This window comes from Bos mutus, chromosome 5 (genome assembly GCF_027580195.1).
Source record: "Bos mutus isolate GX-2022 chromosome 5, NWIPB_WYAK_1.1, whole genome shotgun sequence".
Lineage (NCBI taxonomy): Eukaryota > Metazoa > Chordata > Mammalia > Artiodactyla > Bovidae > Bos > Bos mutus.
Genome location: NC_091621.1, coordinates 71,198,845 through 71,213,609, shown reverse-complemented (window position 1 = coordinate 71,213,609; position 14,765 = coordinate 71,198,845).

The window sequence follows — 14,765 nt, the reverse complement described above, 5'->3', positions numbered from 1 at the left end:
GCATATTACTTAATTCTGGGTGGGTGTATTTTTAATGCAGCACAGGCATGTCACTGAGTTCCTCTAAACAGACATTTGCTTATCTATAAAATGAATAAACTAATGGCATCCATCTCATAACTTACCTTGAGAAATTATTAGTGTGTAATTGAGTTTTAATGTGCAAAGTGCTTAATACTTCATAAGTGCTCAATAAGTGTTTAACTATTGTTTGGGAAAGCCCAATAAATAGAATCTCCTTTCCTACCCTTCATTCTGAATTTGTTGAAAAACCAGGATGAACAGTAAGGCAGCTGGAAGTCAAACATCCCCCTTATTACTGAAAAGCTGATAAAAGACAACAGAACGTTCATCTGCAGGCAAGTAAGATTCCTAATATTTAACCAGAGAATTAAGCAACCTCATCCACTGAGTCACAGAGAACATTGAACCACCATGGACCACCACACGCATAGGAGTATGTTTTTGTGAAACACAGCACAAAAGAACAGAACTAGATGTAAGTGTCTTAAGGGCACTAACAGAGGGAAAAAAAGGCTGAGTTCTTCTCCTACATTCTAATAAACTATGTCACCTTATCCTCCCTACAGGACAAGTCAGTGATAGAGTGCAACACTGCCAGGACTGTTACTCTCAAGAGCTCCTTCCACATGGAAGAATGAATCAGGAAGGGAATATAACACCCCTCAACCTCACTGTGTGGAATAGGCAATGGCACCCCACTCCAATACTCTTGCCTGGAAAATCCCATGGATGGGAGGAGCCTGGTAGGCTGCAATCCATGGGGTCGCTAAGAGTTGGAGACAACTGAGCGACTTCACTTTCACTTTTCACTTTCATGCATTGGAGAAGGAAATGGCAACCCACTCCAGTGTTCTTACCTGGAGAATCCCAAGGACGGCAGAACCTAGTGGGCTGCCATCTATGGGGTCACACAGAGTTGGACATGACTGAAGCAACTTAGCAGCAGCAGCAGCAACCTCACTGTGCTGTATTCTTTTAACTTAGTCTGCTAGGCTTAACCAGTAGGGCTGTGGTCACTTGAAAGGGTTGCTGTCCCTTTAGAGGTGGCTCTCAGCTGTGTATTTGGGCAGTTTTAGTCCCGCCTTCACAAAGTTACTCCCCTAAAGCATCAACAGCTCCTAGATGTATCTTTCTGGATTCACTTGGGGAAAGAGATTTGATCTCCAAAAGGATCTCTGATGCCATATTCTCCAAAGACCCAGTCTTTTCTCAGCTTTCAAATGCCCCAGTTAAGACCAGTGCAGAGTGAGTAAAAACATACACTCATCTGTGGATACAAACCTCTGTCACCTTAGTAATCTGCCAAAGTCAAAATACTACATAGCTGAAGGCTCTACCTCATATTGGATTTCAAATGTTCCAATAAATAGCATCCTTTCTCTCAGCCTGAGTTGTAAAGAAGTGACAAGAAAAAAATAAGGTAGATACGGATCAATCTGTCACATTCTCTAATAACAAACTCAATAGGGAAGAATGTAGTTTAAATATCTCGGCAAATGAGTTTTCCAAAGTTAGCTATATTTTCTTTCCCAGACAAGGGCTACATTGGATGACCACAGGCTTTTCACATGAAGGCCAGGCTTTCTACAGTTACCCTGTGGAGTAGTAGAACTGTTAGTTTCTGTGGACAGCCTAGGTCCAAATTTTAAAAGAGAGATGAAGAGGGGTTACTCAGGCAGACCAGATGTCTCTCTGAAACTCATCAATAGTCTCTATCACTCTTACTCCTGTGGGAGAAGTGAGTGAGTGGGCAGAGAAGCCAGAATAGCAACAGTAATGGAGCTCTCACTGCTGAGAAGAAAGTATGAAGACTGATGAATATGTTTGTATTGCTAATAGCTATTACTTTGCTGTTAGATACATTAAGTGGTTCCATGTCTGGAAAAGCCAGCTCATAATAATAACCTTTATTGGAGGCTTGATCATGCCTGGCAGCGTTAGGTGCTTTTCTGTACAATACTTGATTTAATTAGGAGACAAGTTTATGAGGTCAATCCTGTTATCATCTGTTTTGTAGATGAGGAAGCTGTAGCACAAGGTGTGATTAAACAAAGGTTTGACCACTTGCCTGATGAATAGTGAAGCTGGGTCTCAGGGACATTTCTTTGTAATTTTCAGAGTGTGGTCCCCAGGAACTTGTGTGTGTGCTCAGTCACTCAGTCATGTCTGACTCTTTGTGACCCTTTGGACTGTAGCCTGCCAGGCTCTTCTGTCCATGGGAATTTTCAGATAAGTATACTGGAGTAGGTTACCATTTCCTTCTCCAGGGGATCTTCCCATCCCAGGGATCAAACCCGCATCTCTGGTGTTCCTACATTGCAGGTGGCTGCTTTACCAACTGAGTCAGACCTCCTTTCTGATCTACTGAATCAGAAACTGGGGTGTAGCCAGAAATGTGTTTTAACTGGCCCTGCAGGTGACTCTAATGCAGGCTCAAACTTAGAATGACTGCACTTTGCTGTCCATGGGACCTAGGTCATAAGGGGGAATTGAGCTGTCACTCCTAGAGCAAAAGACACCAGGAAACAATAGATAAAGTAGCTATCCTGAGTGTAAAGAAAAGGGGAGTTGTGGAGGAGAAAATTTATTTCAAATTAAAGAAAAATGAGTGAAAATGTTGGCTAACATATTGACAAGGAGAAATATCTATTAAACTCTCTGAACATCTCCATCGTTTGTTTACATTTATCTACAAAGAATTTGTGTAGCACACATTTAGATTAATTCAATCATTCAATAAACATGCACTGAGTGGTTACTTTGAAGACGAATATAATACAGTGATTGAGCACTGAGATTCTGAAACCGGGTGGTCTGTGTTCAAATCCCAGCCCTAACACTTACTAGTCATCTGGCCTTGAGCAGATTTCCTTACTTCTTCAGAGTGCTCATCTATAAAATAGGGCTAATAAAATACCCACAACGTACTGCCAACAAATTTCATTTTCCAATTAAATGTAAAAATTAATAGTAAAGGGGCATGGAGGTATACAAGTTACAGGAAAGGTTTTATTTTTGTTGGAAGGATTTGCAGTTCATGTATAACTGATACTTATCTGACTAGCTCCTCAAATTTTAAATCTTCATTCCAAAGTAGAAAAAAACATCTTACTTGACATTTTGTTCAAAACTTGCTGACCACCAACAGGTTTATTGGAAACAATGACAAAAAACTGGTCTACAAGAAGTAAAAAAAAAAAAAAAAAAAACGCTTATACTTTCTACCCAAGTTTTTTGTCTTAACAACAGCAGATTCGGCCCTCTGGGATATAGAGGAGTCTTTGATCAAAAGTAGACTAAATATCATTGTTTCCGATTAACATAACTTTATTTTCAAATGGAAAAATTGGTTTTTGATATGCTGCTTTGTTTCAGTAATTAGAAAAAGATTGTGTAGTTGATTTTGCCAGCTACAATCTCTGGAATATTCAGAGGTTTTCCTCTGAATACGTTTGTAATGAGGAAGAAATTAAAAAAAATTTTTTTTCAGCCACACTGCATGGCATGTAGGATCTTAGATCCCTGGATGGACCCATGCCCCCTGTAGTGAAATTTCCAACTCTTAACCACTGGACCACAAGGGAAGTCCCTTCATATTTTTTATGTATGAACTGGAGGTATTTGTCCCAGTCAAAATTCCATGTAGATGGACAACAGTAACACTTCTATACACTTTTTTTTTTTTCAATTTTAATAGTTTATATAGAGAATGGGATGTAAAATGGGTTGGGCTCATCATATGCCTGGTTCAGAGCGAGAGGTTGCATAAAAATGCACAGAGCTGAAGCACATGGGGTCCCGTGAAGCAGAAGGATGACGTCTCATTTCAAAGGGAAGTGGTACCAAAGTGACAGAAGCTCTTTTCACTATCTGAAGGTCTGTTTATAAGAGGAGTTGCAAAAGTTTCCCCAACATTTGGCTGTATTCATCATTCATTGTGGCCAACCTTTGATGTAGGAAGGTTAGCAGACTGGCAAGCATGGCCTGTTTAAAGGAGTCAGTTGACTATTTTCAAGTAAAACACCCTTCCCTACTTTTTCAGTTTTTTATTTTTCTATTGAAGGATAATTGCTTTACAGAATTTTGCTGTTTTCTGTCAAACCTCAACATGAATCAGCTGTAGGTATACATATATCCCCTCCCTTTGGAACCTCCTTCCCGTCTCCCACCCCATCCCACCCCTCTAGGTTGATGCAGAGCCCCTGTTTGAGTTTCCTGAGCCATACAGCAAATTCCCATTGGCTATCTATTTTACATATGGTAATGTAAGTTTCCATATTACTCTTTCCATACATCGCACCCTCTCCTCCCCTCTCCCCATGGCCATAAGTCTATTCTCTATGTCTGTTTCTCTATTCCTGCCCTGTAAATAAGTTCTTCGGTACCATTTGTCTAGATCCCATATATATGTGTTAGAATACGATATTTTTCTTTCTGACTCACTTCACTCCATATAATAGGTTCTAGGTTCATCCACCTCATCAGAACTGACTCAAATGTGTTCCTTTTTATGGCTAATACTCCACTGTGTATATGTACCACAACTTCTTTATCCATTCATCTGTCCAGGGACATCTAGGTTGCTTTCATGTTCTAGCTATTGTAAATAGTGCTACAGTGAACAATGGGATACATGTGTCTTTTTCAATTTTGGCTTCCTCAGGGTTTATGCCTAGGAGTGGGATTGCTGGGTCATATGGTGGTTTCATTCCTAGTTTTTTAAGGAATCTCTATACCATCTTCCATAGTGGCTGTATCAATTTACATTCCCACCAACAGTGCAAGAGTTTTCCCTTTTCTCCATACCCTCTTCAGCATTTATTATTTGTAGACTTTTTAATGATGGCCATTCTGACCAGTGTGAGGTGATATCTCATTGTAGTTTTGATTTGCATTTCTCTAATAATGAGTGATGCTGAGCATCTTTTCATGTGTTTGTTAGCCATCTGTATGTCTTCTTTGAAGAAATGTCTGTTTAGGTCTTTTTCCCAGTTTCTCACTGGGTTGTTTGTTTTTCTGGTGTTGAGTTGTATGAGGTGCTTGTATATTTTGAAAATTCATCCTTTGACAGTTGTTTCATTTGCTATTATTTTCTCCCATTCTGAGGGTTGTCTTTTCACCTTGCTTATAGTTCATTTGCTGTACAAAAGCTTTTAAGTTTAATCAGGTCCCACTTCTTTACTTTTGTTTTTATTTCTGTTATTCTAGGAGGTGGGTCACAGAGGATCTTGCTTTGATTTCTGTCATCGAGTGTTCTGCCTATGTTTTCCTCTAAGAGTTTTATAGTTTCTGGTCTTACATTTAGGTCTTTAATCCATTTTGAGTTTATCTTTGTGTATGGTGTTAGGAAGTGTTCTAATTTCATTCTTTTAAATATAGCTGTCCAGTTTTCCAAGCACCATTTATTGAAGAGGCTGTCTTTGCCCCATTGTATGTTCTTGCCTCCTTTGTCAAAAATAAGGTTACCGTGGGCTTTCTATATTGTTCCATTGGTCTATATTTCTGTTTTTGTGCCAGTACCATACTGTCTTAATGACTGCAGCTTTGTAGTATAACCTGAAGTCAGGAAGGTTAATTCCTCCAGCTCCCTCCATGCTTCTTAAGACTGCTTTGGCTATTCAGGGTCTTTTGTGTTTCCATGTGAATTGTGAAATGTTTTGTTCTAGTTCTGTGAAAAATGCCATTGGTAATTTGATAGGGATCACATTGAATCTGTAGATTGCATTTGGTAGTAGTCATTTTCACAATATTGATTCTTCCTATCCAGGAACATGGTATATCTCTCCATCTGTTTATCTTTGATTTCTTTCATTAGTGTCTTATAATTTTCTGTGTACAATTCTTTTGTCTCCTTAGGTAAGGTTAAGTTTATTCCTAGATATTTTTGTTGCAATGGTGAATGTGATTGATTCCTTAATTTCTGATTTTTCATTGTTGGTATATAGAAATGCAAGCAATTTTTTGTGTATTGATTTTGTATCCTGAAACTTTGCTAAATTCACTGATTAGCTCTAGTAATTTTCTGATACTATCATTAGGGTTTTCTATGTACAGTATCATATAATCTGCAAACAGTGAGAACTTTACTTCTTTTCTGATCTGGATTCCTTTTATTTCTTTTGCTTCTCTGATTGCTGTAGCTAGGACTTCTAAAACTATGTTGAATAATAGCAGTCAAAGTGGACACCCTTATTTCTGATGTCTTATTCCTGATCTTAGGGGGAATGCTTTCATTTTTTCACCATTGAGAATAATATTTGCTGTAGGTTTATCATATATGGCCTTTGCTATGTTGAGGTAGGTTCCTTCTATGCCCGTTTTTTCAAGAGTTTTAATCATAAATGGGTGATGAATTTTGTCAAAGGCTTTTTCTGCATCTATTGAGATGATCATATGGTTTTTATCTTTCAATTTGTTAATATGGTGTATCACATTGATTGATTTCCATATATTGAAGAATCCTTGCATCCCTGGAATAAACGCAACTTGATCATGTTATATGAGCTTTTTGATGTGTTGCTGAGTTCTGTTTCCTAAAATTTTGTTGAGAATTTTTGCATCTATGTTCATTAGTGATATTGGCCTGCGGTTTTCTTTTCTTGTGTTGTCTTTATCTGGTTTTGGTGTCAGGGTGATGGTGGCCTCGTAGAATGAGTTTGGAAGTGTTCCTTCCTCTGCAATTTTTTGGAAGAGTTTTAGGATAGGCATTAGCTCTTCTCTAAATGTTTGATAGCCTTCTCCTGTGAAGCCATCTGGTCCCGGGCTTTGGTTTTTTGGGAGATTTTTTATCACAGCTTCAATTTCAGTGCTTGTAATTGGGTTGTTCATAATTTCTATTTCTTCCTGGTTCAGTCTTGGAAGATCGAACTTTTCTAAGAATCTGTCCATTTCTTCCAGGTTATCCATTTTATTGCCACATAGTTGTTCATAATAGTCTCTTATAATCCTTCGTATTTCTGCATTGTCTGTTGTAACCTCTCCTTTTTTCATTTTTGTTGATTTGGTTCTTCTCTCTGTTTTTCTTGATGAATCTGTCTAAAGACCTTCCCTACTTTTGATGCAATTATGAATTAAAGAATGGCTGAGAGTGTTCTGCATCCAATTTTTGGAATGTAAGGGCAATTCAACTGAATGGGCTTTCCAGGGGGTGCTAGTGGTAAAGAACCCACCGGCCAATGCAGGAGACATAAGAGACCTGAGTCAGGAAAATCTCCTGGAGGACGGCATGGCAACCCACTCCAGTTTTCTTGCCTGGAGAATCCCATGGGCAGAAGATCCTGGTGGGCCACAGTCCACAGGGTCACAAAGAGTTGGACAGGCCTGGGCAACTACACACGCACACACATGAGATCTGCAAGTCATCGGCTGTTTCAGTTCCCTTCTTGCCACAGAGACCAAAGACACTCCCAGCTCTACAAGACACACCAGAGTAGCCAGGCTCTAAGATGCTCTATCACTGATCTCCACCTGCTGATATTTACACCCTTGTGTCATATTGTATCAAGGTTGGTCTGTGTGACCAACATATGGCAGAAGTGATGGTATGTCATTTCCATTGTTAGGTTATAAAAGACTGCAACTTCCATCTTTAGTGCCCCCTCTCTGTCTCTTTCCCCCTCTCATTCACTCTGGTAAAACCAGCTGCCACTCCATGAAGCCACTCATGCAGTCGATGGTAAGAAACCGAGGCCTGCAAACAACTATGTGAGCAAGCTTGAAGGTAGATCCTTCAGTCCATATTAAGCCTCAGATGACTGACTGCAGCCCCAGTCAATAGCTTGATACTGGGACTTCCCTGGTAGTCCAGTGGTTAAGAATCCACTTTCCAATGCAGGGGACTTGGGTTCCATCCCTACTCTGGGAGCTAAGATCCCATGTGCTATGAAGGCAACTAAGCCCATGTGCCACAAAATACAGAGCCCATATGCTCTGCAGCTCATAAGTGCCACAGCTAGAGAGAAGTTCACATGCCACAGTGAAAGATCTCACATGCCTCAACTAAGATCCTAAGTAGCCAAAAAATGAAAATAAGTATTTTTTTAAAATTAGCTTGATACAATCCCATAAGACATTTTGAAAATAGTTAACCCACTCCTGGATTCCTGACCCACAGACACTGTGATAGGATAGCTTGTGGCTTTAGTTTTGGGGTAATGTGTTATACAACGATACATAACTAACCCAACTCTCCTGTGAATAAACAAGGAGTTAGCACTTAAATTTCACAACCACCTGAAGATTTAAAACTTGGAGAGCCAGAATCCTTAGCATCAGTTTTAGTGTAAAGGACATTGACGAGGATATAGATCAATGGTTAGTGCTACATTTCCAAAACCTGGTAGGCATAAACCTCATCATGAGACAGAGCCTGAAGAAAATTATGTGGCATGTAGCACTGTATTCCCAATGTTTAAATAGACATTGGGACCACATTCTTGAACTCTTTTGTATTTCAAACAATGAGATCCATGCACTTTTCTCTAGCCTGAAGACTCAGTTCAGTTCATTCAGTCGCTCAGTTGTGTCCAACTCTTTGCGACCCCATGAATCACAGCATGCCAGGCCTCCCTGTCCATCACCAACTCCCGGAGTTCACTCAAACTCATGTCCATCAAGTTGGTGATGCCATCCAGCCATCTCATCCTCTGTCATCCCCTTCTCCTCCTGCCCCCAAACCCTCCCAGCATCAGGGTCTTTTCCAATGAGTCAACTCTTCGCATGAGGTGGCCAAAGTATTGGAGTTTCAGCTTCAGCATCAGTCCTTTCAATGAACACCCAGGACTGATCTCCTTTAGGATGGACTGGTTGGATCTCCTTGCAATCCAAGGGACTCTCAAGAGTCTTCTCCAACACCACAGTTCAAAAGCATCAATTCTTCGGCGCTCAGCCTTGACAAGATGAACCTTTGTTGGCAAAGTAATGTCTCTGCTTTTGAATATGCTATCTAGGTTGGTCATAACTTTCCTTCCAAGGAGTAAGCATCTTTTAATTTCATGGCTGCAGTCACCATCTGCAGTGATTTTGGAGCCCAGAAGAATAAAGTCTGACACTGTTTCCACTGTTTCCCCATGTATTTCCCATGAAGTGATGGGTCCAGATGCCATGATCTTTGTTTTCTGAATGTTGAGCTTTAAGCCAACTTTTTCACTGTCCTCTTTCACTTTCATCAAGAGGCTTTTTAGTTCCTCTTCACTTTGTGCCATAAGGGTGGTGTCATCTGCATATCTGAGGTTATTCATATTTCTCCTGGCAATCTTGATTCCAGCTTGTGCTTCTTCTAGCCCAGCGTTTCGCATGATGTACTCTGCATAGAAGTTAAATAAGCAGGGTGACTAATGCTTCCCAAATTTTAATGTGCATAAAATAATTCAAGGATCTGATTAAAATGCAGATTCCAGTTCAGTAGGTCTGGAGTTGGGCCTGAGATTCTGAGGATCTAAGAAGCTTCTAGATGTTCCTGATGTGGTAGATCTAGAACCACACTGAAGAGAAAGGCGTAGATCACCATAATCTCTTTAGTACATTCCCCACAGTAGGGAATTTCCAGCTTTTTAAAAAACCATAGTTTTCATCTCTTTGCAAATGCTATTCTCATCCATTAGCACCATTTTGTTTCCAAACCTTCATTGGAATTTTATTTTGCAAAATAAACATAGGTTTAAACTAGATTGATATATGTATATCATAACTTACTTGATTACTCCACTCTCTTTGTCCCAACTTGTTCTTGTTCTGCAGGTCTTATTTACTCTTGGGCATTTATCAAGTAATGAGAACCTCCCCACCCCCCACCCCCCACCCCCACAGCAACCACAGCCTTCTCTTGTACTGAAATGCTGCCCTAGCCCACGTTTCTGTGGCTTCTTTCCTCAAACTGCTTCTATAATCTCATGTTTGCTGTAGGAGGCTAATGCTATTGAGTATTTAGTGTTCCAGGCACTGGTCTAAGCCCTTAAACTATGTGACCATACTAGCCTCAGAACCCCAAGCAAGATAAATAAATGCTAGTTTTAATCTCCTATTACAAAAGAAATGTTGACTTGGAGGAGTGAACTTTCCCAAGGTTATGTAACCAGACCTTGAAGTCAAATTAGAGAGGCATTACTGCTTTTGTTGTCTCTGAAGTTTGTCTTCTTTTTCAGCCACCTCCTGCCCCATCCCCCCACATATCTACATATGCAACTCTCTTTCTGTCCTTTCTCCCATACCTCTCAAGTTCAACATAAAGTTACTACTTAAGTCTGTCTAGTAGGTAGCTCTGAGGACCTACTCCATTTTCAGTCTTTGGTGTCTTAATCAATGTTGCAATTTATCTTCTTCAGGCATAGATCCACAAATGTTTAATTGAACGTGGTTAACCTATTGCGCTGTCAGAAGACAACTCTACTGAATCTCAGAAGCTCCAATTAAAAAAAAAAAAAAAAAAAAAGGGTATGGGGCAGGTGGAAGTAGTTTTTTTATAAAAAAATTTAAATACCTGAAACATCCAAGGATTTCAGACAGTGGATCGCATGAGCACCAGGATGTATCTGAGCTCGTTTCCTCTGGCCCCACTCTCAGCGGGCTTTCACAGCACCATGGTGAGGTGGTTTCAGGCTTACATTCTACTAGTTCAGTGACAACAGCAAGAGAGAGCCCCCTTCTCTATATTCCCTCAAAGGCCCCAGAACTGCTTCTGGGTGAACCAACTAAAGTCACTTTAAAGGTTCTAGGTTTCCGATTAAGGGCATCACTCAGAAGTCAGCTTCCTGCGTTTGTCATTTACTACCTTTGTGTCTCGGTAGTTACTTAACCTCTTATGACTCAGTTTATCATCTATAAAATGGGGACTTTAACAATATCTCATACTTAATAAACCTCAAGTACTGAGAACAGTGTCTGATATACACTAGACCTGGGAAATGTGCTGTTTTCTTATTTTCAACTAAAGATTTATAGAGTAGGATTATAAAACTGGAAGGGCTTTTAGTGGTTCACCATTAAAGAGTTTTAGAGATCAGAACTAGGTTAGAGCCACAAACCTTATCGTAGTCTGTTAACTCTATTTGAAGGTGGTGTGGCAGAGATGTTTAGCTGCCCCAATATGTATTCTGTCCTTCATCCTTGAATTTTTGCTGTCCACATAGCCACCTAAATAAAGACTACATACCCCAGCCTCCCTCACAGTGGCCTAATGTCTGAAGAATGTAACAAAAGCAGATATGGTTATATTTAGCTTCTAGAAAGTACTCTTGAGAGAGGCAGTTTGGGGGGGAAGGAGAGAGTGGGATGAATAAACACACTACCATGTGAAGAGCAGACAGCTTATGAGAAGTTGTCATGTAACACCGGGAGCCCAGCCTGGTGCTCTGTGATGACCTAGAGGGGTCAGGGCAGGGGAGGCGCCAGAGGGAGGCAGGAAATGTATCATTATATCTGAATTACATTGTATGGCAGAAACTAACAACACTGTAAAGCAACTTTCCTCCAATTAACAAATTTTTTAAAAAACAGAGGAAATTTGTTTCTCCTTGTTCTTTCCTGCTAATTGGAATGTGAACAGAAGACCTGGGACTGGAAAAGCCATCTTGAATCAACAGGACCACCAAACTGTGTGCGATTCAGAAAAAGGCCCCTTCTCCCTACAGAATCAGGTGTCCAGGGGGTCCTTGTGTATGAATTAGAAAAAGGCCCTTCTTCCTCCAGACCGACTCAACCAGTGCACTAGGATGCTTGATAAGCTAGCTGATCATTGGCTTAATTTCAGCCCCTATTCAAGTCTTTCCACCAGATACATGACATGACCAGCAGAACCACACGTGGCAACTCTCTTGGGAAAGGAGATCACAGAGGACAGAGTAACAAGACATGCAGTGCCACACTGGTCAGCCTCAATCCACCTACCAGGGTCTTTACTTAAGAAACTTCTATCTTGTTTAAGCCACTGCTATTTTCTTTCTTCTCCTTTTTAAAATTTATAAATTTTTAACTTATGTAATTTTTTAAGTTGATGTTGTGTTAGTTTCAGGTGTATAGCAATGATTCAATATGTACACATGTACATTCTTTTTCAGATTCTTTTAAAGTTACTACAAAATATTAAGTATAGTTCTCTGAGTTATACAGTAGGTCCTTGTTAGTTATCTAAGCCGATAGTATTTTCATCTGCCAGTTCTACCACAGGCATCTCGTTTACAACACACTGGAAGTCCTGAGTTTTACTCTTGGCGATTTGTACTCAGACTCTCCTTCCTCTGCCCCTCACCAGATCACACTGTTACTCACTACTGCATTAATCAATCACCAAAAGCAAATGTTACCAATTATCTCCTGTCTGTGCTCTGTGATTTTTATCTCTTTCCACCACTGAGACCTGAGCTCCCGCCAGATTTGGCCTTATTACAGTAAAAAGTAAAATCATAGTTAAAAAGAAAACAAGGCAATTTTCTTAAAAGCATGTTCCTGCAGGGCTGTATTCAGGCTGTGCATCATGCAAACTTTATGCAAGTTCTCTTGCCTGATTAGGTCATTTTACTACTCCTGCCTGGAAGCATAATTTGGTCAATATTGCCACACCCTTCATAAGCAATTCCAATAAAAGTGTGCAAAGTGTTTGGATTACTGACTACTCTTTGCACTTAAAAACTAGCAATGATTGCTCGGTCTAGACACATCAAGTGAACAAGTACTAAGTTAAGAAGTGGTCTTTATCCTCCATTACATCAAAGAACAAATGTGCTGAGAATCCTCAGAATTAGAATCTTCGTGTTTACCCCTGACTTATTTCTCATGGATTCTTATCTGTTATTTAAGCCCATAATGAGCCACTGAATTTAGACAGCAGTGATCTCTTGTGCTTTTCAATTAAAGTCAACGATTAACTCATTGTTACACACTCATAAAATTATGTCCAAAAGAAGCAAACTCTTATAGTGGCCCTTTGCTCTCAAAATTTTGGAAAATTTTTAAGATAATTTCTACTGTATGATCTCTCAACACCCCTGAGCTAAGTACGCGTATTTCCATATGTTGTGTATGTAGGAACAGACAGGCAGCAGTGAAAGGGCCTGTCATGACTGCATAGCTACTTAGTGGTGGAGCTACATCTAATATCCAGATCTTTTAGATACGTGCTTTTTTCATTACATTGGTTCACACTTCTCTATTTCCTAAAACTATCTTTCTGTAGCTCCATTTCAATCAGCATGAAGTGCCAAATAAATCCACAAGCAGTCTCCTAATTTGGACTGTAAGTTGTGCCAAGCTGAGTGTTTGTTTTGGCCTTGGCTGTAGATGTCCTGATTATCTCCATTAACGCAGACAGCTCACCAACTCTTCTATCACCCTTCCTAATTGGTTCAGCTCCCTTAGGCTGTTGGCTATCATTCCATTTCATAAGGCTTACATCACTAGGTAAGAACATTTGCAGGATTTAATTTGCTTGGAAGATCAAACTATATTGTAAACCCACCTTTGATTTTGGCTGAAATGATAATCAATCTTGAAGCTTTCAAATTACCCGGTAAAGGGCAAATGCAGTATATTCTCTTTTAGAACAGCTGTGCAAATAGCCTTCATGTTTGGAGTTAGGCTTTTACTTTATTGAAGATGGCCTTTAAGAGTCATATTTGTTTCTATCTTTGGGTGGGCTCCAAAATTTACTCAAGAGCCTTACATAGAAGCAAAATACTCATTATTCTACATGGTACATGTGACACGACTGACTCATGTTAACATTCTATTCAGTGTTTCCTACACACAGTTGTGTCTTTAAACTGGAGGAAAGCACTGAGACCCACCAGCACTCACTGTAGTCATATCACTTAAGGCCAGTCGAATTGGCCTCAAGTATTTCAGATCTTCTGCTTTCTTGTTGAAAAAACCAAGCAGCACCTATTCCTTTTAAGATCATGCAAAATTTTTTGCTCCCCAACTATATTAATTTTCTCCTGGCATTACTGAGTTCCTATCAACAGAATTATTTCTGTTATTGGGTTAAAATACGTCATTTGGAAAAATCAGTTTAAAGCACTGAAGGCTAGGCCATCTCCGGGTAGTTTTTCTATACAAATGATTCGTAACAGAGTCACAAAATATATCTTATAGCCTTGAGTAGGAATGAAACAGGGCTCTACAAGTTTTAATACTAACAAATGTCCAATGTAGCATTTTTTTTTTCATGTATTACCCAAAGTTAGGGGAAAAAATGAAAAAAAAACCCAGCAGAGGCAGCTGTAATCCCAATCTAACTTTCTATGTCAAGGCTGTTTAAATTGAGCTTGATATGGCTGACTCCCACTCAGTCTGGCTCATCGGGATTTAGAAGCACAGTATGTCTCAAGAGGTCTCTCTTCTAGATCGACATGGTTGTTATGGAGTTTCATGTCTTACCTGCATCATGTCTAACAAATTGTCAGCTGTGCATGAATCAGCACAAAGCCAGAGAGGTTTTTTAGGAAGTTTTTAAAAACAGCTTTCTAAACACTGCAAACTGTCTTACAATACTCAGGTATATAGTAGTACATACTTTTTGAAAATAGTATTACTGGCCTCAACTTTTCCTCCTCCTGTTTTGTGACTCAGCCCATAATCCACTTCCATCTGGGAATACTTTCCCAATCTCCTTCCCCAAATTTGGAGGCTTTTTGGAAATGCTTTCTTGGCATATACTCTTCTGCTAAGACTCAAGGACCTCTTTATTTCTCCTTGTATTGCAAGTGTCTAGCACAGTGCTCAAATTGATTCTGAAATGAAAAAATGCC